General features: G+C 41.5%; 1 pseudogene; it reads right to left on the reverse strand.

Moving 5' to 3' along the window:
* Nucleotides 1-3,814: 3,814 nt before the first annotated feature.
* Nucleotides 3,815-13,215, reverse strand: LOC145040956 (senescence-associated carboxylesterase 101-like; annotated as a pseudogene).
* Between the last annotated feature and the right edge of the window lie 1,183 nt (nucleotides 13,216-14,398).

Genomic DNA, 14,398 nt, shown 5'->3' on the forward strand with positions numbered 1-14,398 from the left:
TAATGCGTTGTTTTTTTTTTTTTTTTGAAAAGTTGTTTATAACAGTTTTACAGTTTTATTTGATTACCAATGAGTGATGAAGACATTATTTTGTGGTAGTGAATTTATGAGATGTTTTTTAGCAACTTTATGTTTTGAATTAGTGGTAGCATATGTAGTTAATAATATTTACAAGAAATTTTTGTGGGGCCTCATTTTAGTTTTTGCACAAGGCCTCCGAAATATCAGGGTCGGGCCTGAAGCCGAGAGGTTGGTCTGTCGCAAAGAATAATGTGAGCACCATGAACAAACCTACACAAACACAATAATGAGTAAATTATATTTTTGGTCCCTAAATATAGCTGATTTTTGCAATTTTTGTCACAAAAAAGTTTTAACTTGCAAATTTGGTCCTTAATTTGAAGTTTCTTTACGACTCTAGTCTCAGTGTCATCTATGTATACCACAAGGACCAACTATATAATATTCTCTTATGAATTGGAGTCGTCAACTTTGTGATGTCGGTGGTACATCTTCACAACTTGTGGCCTTAATTGGGGATCTCTCACATGTTTTGTGTGTCGATAGGCCTAATAGTTGGGAGTCGAGTATTGATCCAGGGGAAGGTTTTACTGTTAATAATAGACTAAACTGCACAAATCGTCCCTGTGGTTTGCTTAAAATTGTCATTTTGGTCCAAAAAGATTTTGATTAGCACCACAGGTCCAAAGTTTTCATTTTGTTGCGACTTTGATCCAATTTAATTTAAAAATATTTAAAATGATGGATTTACCCTTGGCATTTTCTTTTTCTATTTTATTTATTTATTTCTAATGTTTTTCTGATTAAAAGAAAAATAAAAAATAAACTCTCTATCTCTCTCTCTCTGTCTCTCTCTTTCTCTCTCTCTCTCTCTCTCACACACACACACACATACACGCACACACACACACACACACACACACAACATGCCCCCTTTTCTTAAAATCGATCCCTCTTCAGACGATCCTTCTTCTCTCTCTCTTGGAGAACACTGACCATACACCTCCATTATCTTCAGGCCTGACCTTCATCGGCATAACCATTTCACTATTGTTTGCCTTCATAATCTTCCACGACACTTCATCCTCGATCGGAGGGGATATAGATTTGAAACAAGGATGAAGCAACAAAACCATCACCATCACTGTTGTATGTCTCCCTGCTCCTACAATCGGACCACCACCTATTTACGAAACCCTAGTGTTAGAGAAGAAGGATTCTACACTGACGACGGAGAAGAAGGATCATCGCTGCAAACCCTAACTCATTCCTTTCTTAGATCTTTCATGATCGGAGAAGACAGGTTATCTGAAGGCGCACGGTCTGTTTAATCTCTGTTCAATCTTCGTCTTCGACTGTGTATCTTTTTTCTACTTCTATCTCGACAGGTGAGCAACGACGGCACACTGATCTTCTACCTCATTGTATTTGTGTGTGTTTACCATTTATGGAATTTGATTTGTATGTGAGTATTTATCCCCCAAAAAATCGATTTGTTTGTGGGAATCAGATCAGATTCTAGATTCAGGTGAAGGAATTATCAGAGCACCTCTAGTGTTCATTGGTTTGTAGATGGAATAAGGACGAAAGCAACAAGGTGTTGGTGGAAATCTCGTCGGTAGCAGGTGGTGGTGGCTGGTTTTTACGTTGGCAGTGGTGGTAGTGGGGTGGCGAGGCTGCCTTTGTTACTTTTCTGTTCGGCGGCAAATGACGAGGGAAAAGGGAGGGAATCAATTAGCAATGCTCGGAGAAGGTGTGGGTGGGGCTAATCGTAGAAAACAATGGGGAAGATGAGGTAGTGGCAACGGTGATTTATGGTGGTTAAAACCCATCGTGTGTGGGTTTGTCTTCAACATATAGGGAGAGAGAGAGAGAGAGAGAGTATTTTTAAATTTCTATAATAAAAATATTCAAAAAAGAAAATACAAAGGATAAATTTAGGGGCAAAACCATCATTATAAAAATGTTTAAAGCAAATTGGACCAAACTCGCAAGAAAATGAAAAATTTGGACCTCTGGTGCTAGTCTAACCTTTTTTGGACCAAAGTGGCAATTTTTAGCTAACCACATGGACCATTTGTGCAGTTTTGTCTTAATAATACTAGAAGATTTATTGATTCAAAAATTCTTAAGAAGGGAGTTCTTGAGACGAGATGGAGCAAGTTGGTTCCAATCAACTTTGTTTTATGTCATTTTTGTTCTATTATGGTTAAAGATTGTGGGCATGTGCTCGTTAGTTGTTTTGTGATTAAAGATATTTGAGAAAAGGTTTGTAAGTATGGGAAAATGTTTGTATGTAGTTTGACCTTCCTTTTCCTTTGTTCATAAATATAACAGGAGATTATGGAATGGATGGATGGTATGTTGGGTTCCATTTTGAAAAAAAAAAAAAAGTAAGGTTGAAGTAATTGTCATCACAACTATATGGGTTATTCGATTGTATATAAATAGTGAAGTGTTCAAGACGTATAGCATGAGAAAGAGTCATATTTTTAGAGCGTAGTTATTCATTTTTTTAGTTGATTTTCTAGTAGAAATAACAAAAATAGTATTATTTGGTTCTAGTGAATGCAAAATCCTCTTCTTTTTTATTGGTTTTTCTTTCTAGCTAGCTTCTTCTAGTTCTCTTAGACCATCTCTAACTCACTCTTATTTTTTCCCCCAAAAATGGAGTAAAAAATAAGGTAAATAGTGTTTCATCTCCAACCCCACTCCATTTTTTACCCCATTTTTTTATTCCAAAAAATATATTCCTAGTATATTTCATTCTTCCAACTTACATAGATTGTCAAACACACCATTTCTACTAATTTGGTTTTAACAAATATATAATCTATAATTTTTTCATTACAATATTAATAAATGAATAAGATTATATTTATAACACACTTATAAACTTTTGTAAAATACGTTATCGTTTTTTAAAATTTCAATATGTATTTAACTTTTTATATGAATTTGATGAACAAAAAACAAACTTTATATTTATAATTAACTAATATAATTTAATATATAACAAAATATTATAAATATTAAATATTACATTTAAATTATAATTAGTAGGTAAAAATAAACTTGAAGTATATAAATATATAAACAGATGGATTAAAACCGACAACATAAAGTTCATCCCTATTTTGGGAGAAATGAATAATATAACACCATATTTGGTGTAATACTATTCATATTCCCCAAAATGCGGGAATAAATGGGAGAAATATGGAGAAAAATAAGAAAAAATAGGAAAAAATAAGAGTTGGTTGGAGATGCTCTTAATAAAATTAGGTTTAAAAAAATTAATAAGAGTACAACTTAATTGAATTGGTTTGACATATATTGTTATTGTAATGTACTTCAGGATCGAAAAAGTAGCGTATGCCATACCAGCGACAAGATGAGCATGGAGTGGATAGTCTTTTGTCTTGTATACTGTTGTTGCTTTTTTTTATGGTTTTAATTACTGAAAACACGTTTGTATGTTTTGGAAACAGAGTTAGAACCAAAGAGTTTCTAATCCAGCGATATCTTGTGTTGCTTTCACTATTCAAGGTCGAGGGTTCAAATTTCATTAGGGACATATATGGATTTAAGAGAGTAGTTTATGAATAAAATAGATTTTCCGTTCCCCAAAAAAAAAAAAAAAAAAAAAAAAAAAAAAAAAAAAAAAAAAAAAACTAAAGTTTTTGATAAACCCTATTTTTGGGTAATATTATAGAAACTTTCCATAACTTCTATTAAAAAATGTTAAAAAAGGAACTGGTGTTACGATATAAACTTTAAATTAGTGTACGTGTTATTGGTACTCGGTGTATCTATGATTGTTCATGTATCGAGCAAACTCAGAATTATACGGACTTCCTTTAAAGACCTTATAATCACTCCACCACTTCATCAAACTGCTTTCTGCCACGAAAACATCCGGTGACAACGAGAAATCTTTGATTGCATCCATAAGATATACCTCAAACTATTTGAGGTCGGTTTCAATGTTATGCGTGTCCTTAATCTTCAAGTCTGTAAGTGAAATCAAGGCCTCCTCTACATGGGCCCAGAAGCAAGAATCCTGGGTAAGACTAGCAGCCTTTGTTTTTTTGTCGCTTGGGTTTTGATCCTTGTTGTCATCGTCCGACCACTTCTGTAATAACTTGTAGTGATTTGGTCTAACAGTCATGTAGTTTGTTTTTCCTCGTTTGTAGTGAATGGCTATGTCTAGTGGCTCCACAATCCTTCTATAGTTGGTTCCACCGTAGAGCCAACGCTTACACAACTTGGCACCTTCTTTTTGTGGCATTTCATCCTTTTCTTCAACAATCTTCTTCCAATACTGGTTTAGAAAACCTTGATGTGTGATGTGTAACAGCCCGGAATCTCAGGTATTGTTTAAATTGTGTTTTTGGGGTGTTTTAAGAGGGGACTCGGCGAGTTGGAGCCAGACTCGCCGAGTAGGGTCGCAGACCTGGTCGCGGGTTCGCGACTGGACTCGACGAGTCCAGATATGGACTCGGCGAGTCTGCGCTGTTTAGCGAAAACCCTAGCCGTTCAGATTTGGGATGTATAAAAGGGACTTATTGGCCGTCATTGTTCGTTTTAGCCTTCTGAGAAGAACCCTAAATCGATTGTGTGCATCTAGAGCAAGGTTAAAGGCCATTGGTGATTTTGAAGGAGTTGTGTGCAAGGAAGAGAAGGGCTTGGCTAAAGGAACAGCAAGGGAATCACGTTCTGAGGTTTGGGGACATAGAGAGTACATCATCCAGGTAAGAATTCGAGTATGCTCTGCTATGGTGATGTGTTTAGAGGATTAGGGTTTATGGAACCCTTTTGTGGATAGATTGAATGTTACCCTAGTCCCCCAAACGATTGTAACCCCGTGTTGGGACCTTTGGAGGTCCAGAATGTCCCATGTCTGTGCATTCCGGGAATTGATGAAGGTTTTGGATTGAAATCCTTATGCCTTAGGTCAACATGTAAATTATAAGTCTTGGGGTGTAGCATGAACACCTAAATGAAGACCTTACGTGATGGACCAGTCTAGGAGGACCAGACCTATGAATTGTCGGAACAATTCTGACCTTAGGAAACAGTTTGATCGACTGCATGGCATGGACTCGCCGAGTCCGATGAACAGACTCGGCGAGTAGCTTGGAGAATAACTGGGACTCGTCGAGCTGTTCTTCAGACTCGGCGAGTGGAGTCGGGGTGGCCCCGCGATTCTTCCAGGAGTAACTCGTCGGGTCAAGGAGGATACTCGACGAGTAGAAGGGAATCTTAGAGGATTGGAGGACGACTAGACTCGCCGAGTCCGATCGAGTTGACCGGGGACCGTTGACCAGAGTTGACCTATGTGTGATTTTCTTAGGGTCAGTTAACTTGGAAGATAAAAGTGTTAATAAGGGATATATGATATTATAGGGAGTTTGTAGCTCGGCGGATCGAGTACGAGTGATTTCAAGAGTTGCTAGCTTTCAGTATCCACGAGGTGAGTCTTCTCACTATACTGTACCCGGAAGGGTTTGACTGTGTGACCGGAAGGTCGGATATGATATGTGATATATGTGCTATATGTGGTAAGTTAATTGTTATGCGTGATGTGTATGTTTATATGGGCCGGAAGGCAATATGTTATGGGCCGGAAGGCAATATGTTATGGGCCGGAAGGCGATTATGTTATGGGCCGGAAGGCGTTGTGTTGTGGACCGGAAGGTCAGGGCCTGGAAAGGCGTATATGTGTAAGTTGTATATTGGGGAACTCACTAAGCATTTATGCTTACAGTTGTTATGTATGTGTTTCAGGTACTAGCGAGGACCGTGGGAAGGCGCCAGCGTGATGCGTACACACTGATTGATGTTTTGAGATCTTGGGAATTCTATGATTTGTATTTCGACTTAACACCTGGAATAATTATATTTAGTTTGAATAAAAATACTCTATTTGTTTGAAATGAAAATTTTGTTTGAAAATTTGCGTTGTTACAATTGGTATCAGAGCCTTGGTTTGAGGGATTCGGGTGCACCTTCGGGTGTAACTGAACTCAAACCGAGGATTTGAGGAAAACTTTTTTTTAAAAAAAAAAAATAAAGGCATAAACTTTTATAAATGATATTGTGGTAAACAAGAAAGAAGCAGTGTGTACGATCAGTCAGCGCCCGAACGGTAAAGATCCCCAGAATACCTTACAATGTTATGTTATGAGATGAATTATGATATAAATTGCTATGCATGCTAGAAGACTAGGTATTCATGATAGGACTAGAGTGGCCTGATTTGTGATGCCTTAGTCTAGGGAGTTTGTCGATATGAGATACTTGATAACGTGCAGGTAGATAGTGCATATCAAAAGTAGAGTACTCACTATTCGGGGTTTGGGGAGGAAGATTTGGGACGAATGCTGATACGGTGTGGTCGGTAGTATTGGGCCCGTACTACCGAAGACACCGGGTTGGTGGGAGACCCAAGTAAGAATCCTTGGATATCGGAGACTGAGTAGGGTTGCGTTATCGAGTGCGATTGTACTTGATGGAGTCTCTGATAGTTTTATGTTGTATTTCAGAGACATCATGGTTAGACCACGCCATGGGGCGAGTTCGAGCGGCGTGAGTGACGAGGAGATTCGTCAGCTGATTCAGGAGGAGGTAGCTGCAGCGATCCGGGCTGAGATCCCGGAGATGTTTGGGTCTATTAAGACCACCCTGATGGAGACGTTTGAGGAGCGGTATGCCGCACTGACTGAAGCTGCAGCCGCTGCCGCTACCGCAGCTGTGGCCGCTGCCAGGCCACAGGGGGGTGACTCGTTGCTATTCCGGGAATTCAGCAACACGAAACCACCTGAGTTCGATGGGACGCAGGATCCGATTGCTGCAATGAGGTGGATCGCTGATATTGAGGGGTGCTTCTACACTTGTTCATGCCCGGAGCACCTGAGGGTACGGTTCGCTTTGAACCAACTCCGTCTGGGAGCGAAGGATTGGTGGAAGTTCGTGACGGCGAACTTCACTTTGGCGGAAATTACAGCAGTGACATGGGAGAGGTTTACTGCCATGTTCAGGGACGAGTACGTTCCCCCAGTGGAGAGGGAACGATTGGTTCAGGAGTTCTTAACCCTTAAGCAGGGTACTGATTCGGTTGCGGTGGTCACGCGGAAGTTTCATGAGAGGGCGATGTTCTGCCCCGAGCTGGTGTCCACAGAGCAGTCGCGGATGAGCCGGTACTTGGGTGTTTTGAGGAGGGATATCCGGGAGTTTGTGTCAAACTCCACCTATCATACTTTTGCTGAGCTTCAGGCGAATGCCAGGAAGCGCGAGATCGAGTTGGAGACCCAGGCCAGGGAGGAGGCCGAGTCTCAGCAGGTGGACCGGCGACCGGCTCAGTCTCAGCCGGCAGCCAAGCGGACCAAGTCCGCCGATTCGAGGACGGGAGGTCCGAAGGGCCGCACTTGCGGAAAGTGCGGCAAGGGTCACGATGGGGCGTGTCGAGCTGGTGTTTGCTACAAGTGTGGAAAGGAGGGACACATCGCCAGGGATTGCCCTAAGGGGTTTATGGTTTGCTTTCATTGCAACCAGACAGGCCATCGGAAGGCCGAGTGCCCTCAGCTTCGTCAGGGATCTACACCTACTGCCAGGACTACTAAGACTCGACCGGCGAAGGTCGACGCCCCGAGGGCTCGCGGGAGAGCCTTTCAGCTAACTGCGGAGGAGGTCCGCGCTGCGCCCGATGTTGTGGCAGATATGCTGTAATTCACGTATTTATTTAAAGTCGAAATGTTATGCTTATGTTATTATATGTGTAGGTACTTTTCTTGTGAACTCTGTGCCTGCTCTAGTGTTATTTGACTCGGGTGCGAGTAGGTCCTTTGTATCCTTAGCTTTTAGTCAGCATATCAGCATTAGTCGTGAGTCATTAAGTCGGCCTCTGAGAGTTTCTATAGCGGCCGAGAGAGTGATTTGTGCCACGGAGGTTCTTCGGGGATGCGTGCTAGAGATTTTCGGGGTTGAGTTTCCAATTGACCTAATTCCTATTGCGATGGGTGATGTCTGTGTCATCGTGGGCATGGACTGGTTGAGTCGATTCAGCGGTGTCATCGACTGTGAGCGTTAGCTGGTGACTATACGAGACCCTAGTGGGGGAGTTCTTACGGTGTACGGCGAGGGTACCCGTTCGGGATCAGCTTTTTGTTCGGCCGCTAGGGCGAGGCAATGTCTACAGCAGGGATGTAAGGGTTTTGTGGCGTATGTGATGGATACGCGGGAGGCTTCCGAGAGACCGAGGTCAGTGGAGGAGGTCCCAGTGGTGCGTAAGTTTCCAGATGTTTTTCCCGAGGAGCTGCCGGGAGTACCTCCTGCGAGGCAAGTAGAGTTTGGTATCGATCTGATTCCGGGGGCCGCGCCTATGGCGAAGGTGCCTTATCGTCTTGCACCTCCAGAGATGCAAGAGTTGTCCTCGCAGCTCCAGGAGTTGCTGGGGAAGGGATTCATTCGACCGAGCAGCTCGCCGTGGGGAGCACCTATTCTGTTCGTCAAGAAGAAGGATGGTTCGCACCGGATGTGCACTGATTACCGAGAGTTGAACAAGTTGACGGTCAAGAACCGTTACCCGTTACCGAGGATCGATGATTTATTCGATCAGTTGCAAGGAGCATCTTGGTTTTCCAAGATCGATCTGAGGTCAGGGTACCATCAGGTGAGAGTGCGGGATGAGGACGTCCAGAAGACAGCGTTTAGGACGCGATATGGGCATTATGAGTTTGTGGTGATGCCTTTCGGGCTCACCAATCCCCCGGCTGTGTTCATGGATCTCATGAACAGGGTATGTAGGCCGATGTTGGATCGGTCAGTGATTGTATTTATCGACGACATCCTAGTGTTTTCGAGATCTAGAGAGCAGCATGAGGAGCATTTGAGGGAGGTCCTGGAGGTATTGAGGTCGGAGAAGCTTTATGCAAAGCTCTCCAAATGTGACTTCTGGTTACGGGAGGTCCAATTTCTAGGACATATTGTTAATCAGGAAGGGATATTGGTCGATCCGGCCAAGGTTGAGGCTGTGATGAGTTGGGAGGTGCCGAAGTCACCCTTTGAGATCAGGAGTTTCCTTGGGTTGGCAGGGTACTATCGGAGATTTATTAAGGACTTCTCCAAGATCGCAGTGCCGCTCACCAGATTGACCCGGAAGGGTGTTGCATTCTCATGGGGACCCGAGCAACAGACTTCCTTTGAGACACTTCGCCAGAGACTGTGCGAAGCCCCGGTATTAGCTCTCCCGGAAGGGATGGAAGATTTTGTTGTATATTGCGACGCATCGATTTCGGGACTGGGTGCAGTATTGATGCAGAGAGGTCATGTGATAGCTTATGCATCGAGGCAGCTGAAGCCTCATGAGGCGAGATATCCCACGCATGATTTAGAGTTGGGGGCAGTAGTGTTCGCTCTCAAGATTTGGCGTCACTACCTGTATGGGGTTCGATGTACGATATACACGGACCATAAGAGCTTGAAGTATTTGATGGATCAGCCCAACCTAAATATGCGTTAGAGGAGGTGGTTGGATGTGGTCAAGGATTATGATTGTGAGATCATGTACCACCCGGGCAAGGCTAATGTGGTAGCCGATGCATTGAGCTGCAGGGTGGAGAGCACCCCATTGCGAGATGTATGTTTGAGACTGACTGTGATGACTCCAGTATTGGATGCTATTCGTGGGGCACAGGCCGAGGCTGTGAGACCAGAGATGCAGAAGAAAGAGCGGGTTGTTGGGTTAATTTCAGAGTTCGTTAAGGATGGACGGGGACTTCTGACGTTTCAGGGTCGGATTTGGGTACCGTTTGTGGGCGGTACGCGTATTACTTTGATGGAAGAGGCTCATAGATCGAAATTCTCAATCCATCCCGGTGCTACGAAGATGTATTTAGATTTGAGGAAGGAGTATTGGTGGCCCTGTAGGAAGAGGGGCAAGCTGGGACCCCGGTATATTGGGCCATTTCGCGTGATCGCAAGGATAGGCCGGGTAGCCTATCGTTTGGAATTGCCAGCAGAGTTGGGACAAATCCATGACACTTTTCATGTGTCACAATTGAGGAAGTGCATAGCCGATGAGTCGGCAGTGGTCCCATTAGAGGATATTCAGGTGGATGCGAGTCTGAATTATGCTGAGAGACCAGTGGCCATCAGGGATCGGAAGATCAAAGTTCTGAGGAACAAGGAGGTACCTCTGGTGTTGGTTCAGTGGCAACACCGGAAAGGATCGGAAATGACTTGTGAGCCGGAACGTGAGATACGGGAGCAGCATCCGGAACTATTTTCAGAGCGAGACTTCGAGGGCGAAGTCTAATCCTAGTGTGGGAGAATTGTAACAGCCCGGAATCTCAGGTATTGTTTAAATTGTGTTTTTGGGGTGTTTTAAGAGGGGACTCGGCGAGTTGGAGCCAGACTCGCCGAGTAGGATCGCAGACCTGTTTAGCGAAAACCCTAGCCGTTCAGATTTGGGATGTATAAAAGGGACTTATTGGCCGTCATTGTTCGTTTTAGCCTTCTGAGAAGAACCCTAAATCGATTGTGTGCATCTAGAGCAAGGTTAAAGGCCACTGGTGATTTTGAAGGAGTTGTGTGCAAGGAAGAGAAGGGCTTGGCTAAAGGAACAGCAAGGGAATCACGTTCTGAGGATTGGGGACACAGAGAGTACATCATCCAGGTAAGAATTCGAGTATGCTCTGCTATGGTGATGTGTTTAGAGGATTAGGGTTTATGGAACCCTTTTGTGGATAGATTGAATGTTACCCTAGTCCCCCAAACGATTGTAACCCCGTGTTGGGACCTTTGGAGGTCCAGAATGTCCCATGTCTGTGCATTCCGGGAATTGATGAAGGTTTTGGATTGAAATCCTTATGCCTTAGGTCAACATGTAAATTATAAATCTTGGGGTGTAGCATGAACACCTAAATGAAGACCTTACGTGATGGACCAGTCTAGGAGGACCAGACCTATGAATGGTCGGAACAATTCTGACCTTAGGAAACAGTTTGATCGACTGCATGGCATGGACTCGCCGAGTCCGATGAACAGACTCGGCGAGTAGCTTGGAGAATAACTGGGACTCGTCGAGCTGTTCTTCAGACTCGGCGAGTGGAGTCAGGGTGGCCCCGCGATTCTTCCAGGAGTAACTCGTCGGGTCAAGGAGGATACTCGACGAGTAGAAGGGAATCTTAGAGGATTGGAGGACGACTAGACTCGCCGAGTCCGGTCGAGTTGACCGGGGACCGTTGACCAGAGTTGACCTATGTGTGATTTTCTTAGGGTCAGTTAACTTGGAAGATAAAAGTGTTAATAAGGGATATATGATATTATAGGGAGTTTGTAGCTCGGCGGATCGAGTACGAGTGATTTCAAGAGTTGCTAGCTTTCAGTATCCACGAGGTGAGTCTTCTCACTATACTGTACTCGGAAGGGTTTGACTGTGTGACCGGAAGGTCGGATATGATATGTGATATATGTGCTGTATGTGGTAAGTTAATTGTTATGCGTGCTGTGTATGTTTATATGGGCCGGAAGGCAATATGTTATGGGCCGGAAGGCGATTATGTTATGGGCCGGAAGGCGTTGTGTTGTGGACCGGAAGGTCAGGACCTGGAAAGGCGTATATGTGTAAGTTGTATATTGGGGAACTCACTAAGCATTTATGCTTACAGTTGTTATGTATGTGTTTCAGGTACTAGCGAGAACCGTGGGAAGGCGCCGGCGTGATGCGTACACACTGATTGATGTTTTGAGATCTTGGGAATTCTATGATTTGTATTTCGACTTAACACCTGGAATAATTATATTTAGTTTGAATAAAAATACTCTATTTGTTTGAAATGAAAAATTTGTTTGAAAATTTGCGTTGTTACATGATGATTCTTGTTCGGCTCTCGATTTCATTTTTGGTTTTTCCGTTCTGCTTGAAGATATCGTAATAACCTCCTTCCGATCTTCGGGTCTTCATGTACCATTCCATGTATGTCAAACTGATCTTCATATCGTTTAGCTTCTTCGTGGGCTCATATGCATGCGTTAACCTTCCTCTTGTTTTTTATCATATATTTTCACTTCTGGCAATCAGACCATGCGAGATATCATCCAAGACGTTGATGTCCTGAAATTGCGTCACGACCCCAGCCATCAATGGATTCGAGTACCATTCACCAAATATAGAATCCCCACGATACAATATCTTCCTTCTGATCGAACCCAATTCGTTCCTATAATCAAGCAATTGAAAGCTTCTAGGATTGGATGACGCCATGGCGTCTAACACTTCAAGGATTAGGATCTCATCTTCAAAAGCGGTGTGCCCACCTGAGTCTGTGCAAAACAGGAAAGTACCAAAAGGCTTGTATAGAGAATTTGATGAGAAAAAACTCGCGAGAGGATCCATCTTAATTTGCGACCACATTCAGAAAAACATGAATTCCATTGTGGGCGTTCAGAGATAGCACGTCGGAGTGGTAAGGGGTGCACCGAAAGTTATGCAAATGGGGCGTTTCGCGGATTTTGAACCGTTGGATTCTTCCAAATCTACCGCATGTTGATGGAGTATTGTAAAAAGAATGTCGAGGTATCCACCCAGACCTTGTCCGGTGACGATTAATGGATCATTCATAAGCTGAAAAAAGAAATTAAGATTTTAATTTAACCAATAAGAACAGATACTTCGTACACTTGATCTTGGATTTCTGAATCGGCGAATACGCATTACGTTAAAATTAGGCTAAATATCAAATTTGGTCACTTTTTTTCTTACAGTGTAGCATTTTGATTTAATATACTTTGTTGTTCATGTGTATGTATTTTAATTTTGTATACTTAACTATTATGGAAAATTGGAAAAGTAAATTTTATGTTTGGAAATATGATAATTTAGATTTTACTTTTAATTTTAAATTTGGTTTCTTTGGTTTTGAAACCAAACCAAATTGAATTGTAATTGGATATTTGGTTTGGTTTGGGTAGCCTATAATTTGATTTGATTTGGGTTTTGGTTTGGACCTAAAAGATCACAAAATAAAAAAATAAAAAATATTATATATAAAAAAAAAAACTAATTAGATTCCCATCTCTATTGCAGTTGCAAAGCTTGATGGTTCCCTTTTATATATGGAACGTGATAATTTTATTTATATTTTTTATTCATCTACATAAATAGAAGTGATTTGATTTTTATACCATCATTTTTCTTGAAGAAAATCATAATAAAGGCAATAAAAAGTTAAAACCACCTTCAAAGTGGTATCATAGTAATCACTTTATATTTAAACACTAAAAAACAATTTGAAAAAAAAAACATTAAAAAAAAACGAGAATATTTTATGAAATTGAAATGTAGTTATCTACAACAGTTGTCGCGCAAAAGGATGAGACGTAATAGCGTGTCATTTTGTTGAACCGCTCATAAGTTTTCCCTTTACTACTATCAAAATCAAGGCAGTCATTTTAGGAATGGTAACAGGGCAGGTTCAGGGCGGGGCATAGTTTCCTAAACCCGTCCCGATATTTTTCAGGTTTCTTATCAGGGTGTTCCATCGGGTTTCGGGTATCTTATTGGGTTTATAACAATTCATAACGAACTCTTTATTCCATTTTAAGGTACTCGATTTCTTATAAAAAACACATGCGCTAGCCTCCTTTTTAAATTAAAAATACGATACATCACTTTAATAAAATAAATTGGACGTTATATTAAAAATTATTTGATTTAAGTTTAATATAATACATAAAAACATTAAAAAAAACTATTAATAACTAAAAAGATTATTTGATTTAAGTTTAGTGTAATACGTCAAAAAATAAAAAATATCATTCGCACCATATTTTTAAAAACTAAAACGATTGTCCACACTAAGTAGTGCAATTAACATCAAAGGATATATATATATATATATATATATATATATATATATATATATATATATATATATATAATCGGGGCGGGGCAAGTCGGGATGAGGAGAACTCACTCCCTGCCCCGGACCCGATACAAAACCCGAGCATAAAACTCGACTTTACCAAGGGATGAGGATGTGAAAAACTCGACTCTCGTGGCCTCTTGACAGAAGAGCAAGAAAGCCTCTTTTATATTATATGGTGATTGGCTATATAAATGCCAATTATACATACTAAGATTAGCTGTTTTGGCAAATCATATTTCAACATCTACGAACTAGCAACTCTTCATGTCTTTCTCTTTATTATATTATTCTCTTATTCACATTCTACAATTTTCCAAAGAGTCTAAATCATATTATATGATATTAATAGATCTTAAAATAAATTTCTTTAATTTTTTTTTTATATTTTGTATGTTGGTAACATTGCACGGAAATTTTCTTTAAAAAAACTTGTTGTGTTCATGATT

This window comes from Lactuca saligna, chromosome 4 (genome assembly GCF_052625555.1).
Source record: "Lactuca saligna cultivar CGN05327 chromosome 4, ASM5262555v1, whole genome shotgun sequence".
Taxonomy (NCBI): Eukaryota; Viridiplantae; Streptophyta; class Magnoliopsida; order Asterales; family Asteraceae; genus Lactuca; species Lactuca saligna.